At 38.1% G+C, this 7799-nt stretch overlaps 1 pseudogene; it reads left to right on the top strand.

The window, feature by feature from the left end:
• The first annotated feature begins 5893 nt into the window (after positions 1-5893).
• Positions 5894-6431, top strand: LOC120851312 (annotated as a pseudogene).
• The last annotated feature ends 1368 nt before the right edge of the window (positions 6432-7799 follow it).

Genomic DNA, 7799 nt, shown 5'->3' with positions numbered 1-7799 from the left:
GATATGATTTAGGTCATACCTGAATGATCTAGTGGTTTTCCCTACTTTCTTCAATTGAAGACTGAATTTGGTAATAAGGAGTTCATGATCTGAGCCACAGTCAGCTCCCAGTCTTGTTTTTGCTGACTGTATAGAGCTTCTCCATCTTTGACTGCAAAGAATAGAATCAATCTGATTTTAGTATTGACCATCTGGTGCTGTCCATGTGTAGAGTCATCTCTTGTGTTGTTGGAAGAGGGTGTTTGCTATGAGCAGTGTGTTCTCTTGGCAAAACTCTGTAAGCCTTTGACCTGCTTCATTCTGTACTCAAGGCCAAACTTGCCCATTACTCCAAGTATCTCTTGACTTCCTTCTTTCACATTCCAGTCCCCTATGATGAAAAGGACATCTTTCTTTGTGTTAGTTCTAGAAGGTCTTGTAGGTCTTCATAGAACTGTTCAACTTCAGCTTCTTTGGCATTAGTGGTTGGGGCATAGACTTGGATTGCTGTGATGTTGAATGGTTTGCTTTGGAAATGAACAGAGATTATTCTGTCATTTTTGAGATTGCACCCAAATACTGCATTTTGGGCTCTTCTTTTGACTAAGAGGGCTACTCCATTTCTCTAAGAAATTCTTTTCCACATTAGTAGACATAATGGTCATCTGAATTAAATCCAACCATTCAAGGGAATGGCAAACCACTTCAGTATTCTTGCCTTCAGAACTCCATGAACAGTATGAAAAGGCAAAAAGATATGACACTGAAAGATGAACTCCCTGGGTTGGTAGGTGCCCAACATGCTCCTGGAGAAGAGTGGAGAAATAGCTCCAGAAAAAATTAAGATGCTGAGCCAAAGCAAAAGCAACACCCAGTTGTGGATGTGACTGGTGATGGAAGTAATGTCCATTTCTCTAAAGAACAGTATTGCATAGGAACCTGGAATGTTAGATCCATGAATCAAGGTAAATTGGAACTGGTCAAATAGGAGATGGCAAGAGTGAACATTGACATTTTAGGAATCAGTGAGCTAAAATGGACCAGAATGGATGAATTTAATTCAGAAGACCATTATATTGACTACTGTTCCTCTATCCACAGTTACATCATTGCCCAAGCTCCTCACATGAGCAAACAGTTATTGCTTCATGTTCTTTTTTTTCTTTAAAAACACTGAATTCCTAAGACTATTTTAGATAACTCTCTTTTTGTAAGAATCATAAGAATTTAAAGATATTGATTATACATAACTAGATTACCTTTTATTGATTATCCACAATGATCATGACTAATATGCTTGGTGTAATGGAAAGAAGAGAGTATTTAGAATAAGGCCTAGCTCTGCCATTAATTAAATTCCATCAAATCACTTCCTTTTTTTCACTCAAAAGATTAAAGATTTTGAACAACTGATTCCTAAGGTCCTTTCTGGCATTAAAAGTCAGTCATTTTATATCCTTTATGTTCATATAATGGTGAATTCTATAACGGCCTTATTTTTTCATGATTATCTTCTGGAAGAAAATCTGATACTATCTAATACTTTAACCCATATTTCAGTGACTGCCTTTTTTGGAAGATGATTATGTGTGAGCTGACAAAGTACTTGATCTTAACTGACACTGGGTTAATGTAACAAACTCATATCAACAAGAGAGATGAATTGGAGGTACAGGTAGATGACAAGGGACTGTAATTAAATGCAGGACTCATTGTGCATGTTAATAAAACCTATCAAATTTATCCTCAGTGGAAGATAACTGAAGAAATACTCCTACATTAATTACATTCCAAAACCATATGTAAATAGTCCAAAATTGTTTTCAGCTCACTTTAAGATAAACAATTGTAATGTGGTCATGCTAAAACATCACTTTTCCTTGGATGTCTAATGATCCTGAAATAATTCGAACTAATTTGATGGTGTGAGCTGTTGCTAAGCTTTCAAGCTACAGAGGTAAAATGCCGAAATCTTTAAGCAAGGTATTAAGTTTTAATTGGTCATTAACACTTGAGAGAGAATTAATTTCTATGGTTTACTAATCAGACTGTAAAGGAATGGGACATAGACAAGTGACAGTGTAGGAGACAAATACAGTACAATGTTTACAACTAGAGCCTCATTTAAGGAGGGCAGGAAGAGATAAGGGCTTCCCTGGTGGCTCAGATGGTAAAGAATCCGCCTGCAATGCGGGAGGCCTGGGTTCGATCCCTGGGTTGGCAAGATCCCCTGGAGGAGGACGAACAACCAAGAATATGTACTGCTGATGAGGAAATGATTCCAGAATCCTCAGATTGATTCCAAAAGAAGAAAGGAGCATAGAAAGATAGAGCAATGTTGGGCATCCTTGTGTCTTTTTCATTTTTGCCTCTGGTTGATTTTGGCTTTATCAAACCTTATATGGAAAATTAAATATTGGTACTGATTTTCAACTTTCCTTGTTGAAAGTGGGCAGCCACATCCTTACCATGTCATCATGGTGAAATTCCACAGGCTTTTACTTTGGGTTCGGCTATGTGATTTGCTTTGGTCAATGGAATATTAGTGGATGTGATGCTAACAGAGGCTTGAATTATGATTGCTTATTTTCATTTGTACTTTCCACTCAATAACTTGTCATAAGGAAAATATACACCAGATAGGAACTGACCAAAGGAGAATGAGGGGCATATAGACACTAGCTTCAACTTTCAGTTAAGTTCAGCTAACCCATGCAATGCGATAAAACTGCACACTGAACCCAGGTTGTGTTACCAGCAGGGATGCAGTTGGCCTACAAACCCAGGGTAAAAAATTCTTACTATTGTAAAACACTGAGTTTTAGGATCTTTGTTTCACAGTATATTCAACAACCATAGTAAATTATACTTTAGTGATACCTTCTTATGTTTTCAGAAAAGTCTTTTCTTGCTTTTTTCTTGAGTATCAAAACAATACTTATCATTGCAAAAAATTTAGACAGTAATTTTGTATATTCTGTTTTACCAAATATATGTACATATCTAAGCTTATAGCTGTTTTTACTTGAATACATATCAAAAGCAAATAAACTTTGTGTCTATAAAGGAAGTCCATATTAAATAATTCTACTTTCATGAATAATGGCATATGTATTATATATCTACAAAAGATATTAGAGCTGATGCTAGTCTTAAGCAGAAATAAAAATTCCTTGCATGTGAACTAATTTAAAATAGGTAATAAGAAAAACTTTGTTACAGAATTTTTAATGAAAGTAAATAATCAGGTTACTTTAAATTTTTAAAACTATATATTGACAGAGTCTGTGTATATCTGAAAATACAAACTTCTGGAAAATTTCTGATAGTTGACATAGATGTGTTACACATTCTCAAAAATGAGATCCAATAGTTATACATAATTTTCTTAGTAACTGTATTTAAAACTGTAATTTTAATTGGTTGTTACTCCATTTTAATTTTACTCAGGGGTCCAAGTATCCTTAATTAAAAAAAATTTTAAAAACAATTAATTTTTATATTGCACTATAATCAATTAATGGGCTCCCCTGGTGGCTCAGAGGTTAAAGCGTCTGCCTGCAATGCAGGAGACCTGGGTTCGACCCCTGGGTCGGGAAGATCCCCTGGAGAAGGAAATGGCAACCCACTCCAGTATTCTTGCCTGGAGAATCCCATGGACGGAGGGACCTGGTGGGCTACAGTCCACGGGGTCGCAGAGTCAGACACGACTGAGCGACTTCACTTCACTTCACTTCATAATCGATTAACCATGTTGTGATAGTTTCAGGTGCATGGCAGAAAGTCTCAGCCGTACATATACATTCATTCATTCATGTGGCAATTTCCCATCCAGGTTGCCACATAGCATTGAGTAGAGTTCCCCGAAGTATAAAGTAGGTCTTTTATGATTATCCATGTTAAATACAGCAATGTATATGTATGGATCTCAGACTCCCTAACTATCCCTTCTCTCCTACCTCCCCCCACCATAACCAAAATTTCATTCTTTAAGTCTATGACTCTGTTTCTGTTTTATAAATAAGTTGAAATGTATCATTTCTTTATAGTTTTCACATATAGGGGATATCATATGATATTTCTCTTTCTCTGTCTGATTTTACTCAGTATGACAACCTCTAGGTCCATCCATGTTGCTGCAAATGGCATTATTTTTTTCTCTGTTATGGTTAATATTCCATTGTATATATGTATCATATCTTCTCCATCTATTCCTCTATTGATGGACATTTTGGAGAAGGCAATGGCACCCCACTCCAGTACTCTTGCCTGGAGAATCCCATCGGTGGAGGAGCCTGGTAGGCTGCAGTCCATGGGGTCGCTGGGAGTTGGACACGACTGAGTGACGTCACTTTCACTTTTCACTCTCATGCATTGGAGAAGGAAATGGCAACCTACTCCAATGTTCTTGCTTGGAGAATCCCAGGGACGGAGGAGCCTGGTGGGCTGCCGTCTATGGGGTCGCACAGAGTTGGACACGACTGAAGCGACTTAGCAGCAGTAGCAGTAGCATTCATTGATGGACATTTAGGTTGTATCCATATCCTGGCTATTGTAAATAGAACTGCAATAAAAATTGGACTGCGAGTATCTTTTTGAATTAGGATTTTCTCTGACATATGCCCAGAAGTGGGATTGCAGGGTCATATGGTAACGCTTTTTATTTTTTAAGGAACCTTTGTATTGTTCTCTATAGTGGCTATACCAATTTACATTCCCACCAACGCTGTAGGAAAGTTCTCTTCTCTCCATACCCTCTCCAGCATTTATTGTTTGTAGAATTATTTTATTTTTTAATTGGAGGATAATTGCTTTACAATGTTGTGTTGTGTTCTTCCATACATCACATGAATCAGTCACCCCTCTCCCTTTGAAACTTCCTCCCATTTCCTACACAATACCATCATGCTAGGTTGTTACAGAGCACTGAGTTTGAGCACCCTGCCTCATACAGCAAATACCCACTGGCTATCAATTTTACATACAGAAAAGTATAAGTTCCAATGCTACTCTCCTAGTTTGCCCCACCTTTTCCTTCCCCAACTATGTCCACAAGTCTGTTCTCTATGTTTGCATCTCCATTGCTGCCCAGGAAAATAGGCTCACCAGTACCATCATTCTAGATTCAATGCATACTTGTGTGCCAAGTCGCTTTAGTCACTAGATGCCATATATATGCATTTGTGGTCTGTCATTCAGTTGGGTCTGACTTGCAACCACAGGGACTGCAGCATGTCAGGCTTCCCTGTCTTTCACTATCTTCCAGGGTTTATTAAAAGTCATATCTATTGAGTCAGTGATACCGTCCAACCATCTCATCCTCTGTTGCCCTCCTTTTTCTCCTGCCCTCAATCTTTCCCAGCATCAAGATCTTATCCAATGAGTCAGATCTTCACATCAGGTGGCCAAATTACTGGAGCTTCATCTTTGGTATAAGTCTTTACAGTAAGTATTCAGGGCTGATTTCCTTTAGGATTGACTGGTTTGATCTCCTTGCTGTCCAAGGGATTCTCAAGAATCTTCTCCAGAAAAACAGTTTGAAAGCAACAATTATTAGGCACTCAGCCTTCTTTATGGTCCAACTCTCACATCTGTATATGACTACTGGAAAAACCATAGCTTTGACTAGATGGACCTTTTTTGACAAAGTGATGTCTCTGTTTTTTAATATACTGTCTAGGTTTGTCATATCTTTTCTTCCAAAGAACCAGTGTCTTTTAGTTTCATGGTTGCAGTCATTGTGTGAGTTTGGAGCCCAAGAAAAGAAAATAAAAAGCTTCCACTTTTTCCCCATCTATTTGCCATGAAGTAATGGAACCGGATGCCATGATCTTTGTTTTCTGAATGTTGAGTTTTAAGCCAGCTTTTTCACTCTCCTCTTTCACTCTTATCAAGAGTAGCTTTATGGAACTGCCATCTTCCAGCGATTCGCCAAGATGACCAACACAAAGGGAAAGAGGTGGGGCACCCACTGCATGTTCTCCAGGCTTTTCAGAAAACATGGAGTTGTTCCTTTGGCCACATACATGTGAATCTACAGGAAGGGTGATATTGTAGATATCAGGGGAATGGGTACTGTTCAAAAAGGAATGCCCCACAAATGTTACCATGGCAAAACTGGGAGAGTCTACAATGTTACCCAGCATGCTGTTGGCATCACTATAAACAAACAAGGGCAAGATTCTTGCCAAGAGAATTGATGTGCATATCAAGCATATTAAGCACTCTAAGAGCCGAGATAGCTTCCTGAAATATGTGAAGGAAAATGACCAGAAAAAGAAAGAAGCCAAAGGGAAAGGGACTTGGGTTCAGCTGAAGCGCCAGCCTGCTCCACCCAGAGAAGCACACTTTGTGAGGACCAATGGAAAGGAACCCGAACTGTCAGAGCCCATTCCCTATGAATTCATGGCCTGATGGGTGTAAAAATAAAGATTTGGACTGTAAAAAAAAAAAAAAAAAAAGAATAGCTTTAATTTCTCTTTGCTTCCTGCCATTATAGTGGTACCATCTGTATATCTGAAGTTATTGATATTTCTCCCTGCAATCTTGATTCCAGCTTGTGCTTCATCCAGTCTGGCATTTCAAATGATGTACTCTGAATAGAAGTTAAATAAGCAGGGTGACAATATACAGCCTTGAAGTACTCTGTTCCCAACTTGGAACCAGTCCATTGTTCCATGTTCGGTTCTAACTGTTGCTTCTTGTCCTGCATACAGGTTTCTCAGGAGGCAAGTAAGGTGGTCTGGTATTAACATTTCTTGAAGAATTTTCCACAATTTGTTGTGATCCACACAGTCAAAGGCTTTAGCGTAGTCAATGAAACAGAAGTTGATTTTTTTTTCTGAAATTCTTTTGCTTTTTCTATGATCCAAAGGATGTTGGCAATTTGATCTCTGGTTCCTCTGCCTTTTCTAAAATCAGCTTGAACATCTTGAAGTTCTTGGTTTACATCCTATTGAAGCCCTTGGTTTACATCCTATTGAAGCCTAGCTTGAAGGATTTTGAGCATGAACTTGCTAGCATATGAAATGAATGCAATTGTGCAGTAGTTTGAATATTCTTTGGCATTGCCTTTCCTTGGGATTGGAATGAAAATTCACCTTTTCTTGCCCTGTGGCCACTGCTGAGTTTTCCAAATTTGCTGGCATATTGAGTGCAGTGCTTTCACAGCATCATCTTTTAGGATTTGAAATAGCTCAGCTGGAATTTCATCACCTCCACTAGCTTTGTTTGTAGTGATGCTCCCTAAGGCCCTCTTGACTTCACACTCCAGGATGTCTGGCTCTAGCTGAGTGATCACACCATCTTGGTTATCTGAGTCATTAATATCTTTTTTGTGTAGCTCTGTGTATTCCTGTTCCCTCTTCTTAATATCTTCTGCTTCTGTTAGGTCCATGCCATTTCTGTCCTTTATTGTACCCATCTTTGCATGAAATGTTCCCTTGGTATCTGTAATTTTCTTGAAGAGATCTCTAGTCTTTCCCATTCTATTGTTTTCCTCTATTTCTTTGCATTGATCTCTTAGGAAGGCTTTCTTATCTCTCCTTGTTTTTTGGAACGCTGCATTCATATGGGTATATCTTTCCTTTTTTCATACTCTTTCTTTTTCTCTTTTTCTTTTGGGACCCCTATAATTTGATTGCATTGATTTGAGTTATCTCTCTTTTTTCTTGATGAGTCTGGCTGAAATTGATCAATTTTTTAATCTTTTGAAGAACTAGTTTTTAATTTATTGATTTTTGCTATTGCTTTCTTTCCTGTATTTCATTTATATCTGCTCTTATATCATGCTTTCTTTCCTTATGGCAACTTTAGGTTTT

This window comes from Oryx dammah, unplaced genomic scaffold (assembly GCF_014754425.2).
Source record: "Oryx dammah isolate SB20612 unplaced genomic scaffold, SCBI_Odam_1.1 HiC_scaffold_25, whole genome shotgun sequence".
NCBI classification, from domain to species: Eukaryota; Metazoa; Chordata; class Mammalia; order Artiodactyla; family Bovidae; genus Oryx; species Oryx dammah.
Note: the sequence above shows the minus strand (reverse complement) of the source record. Positions and strands in the feature narration are given on the sequence as shown.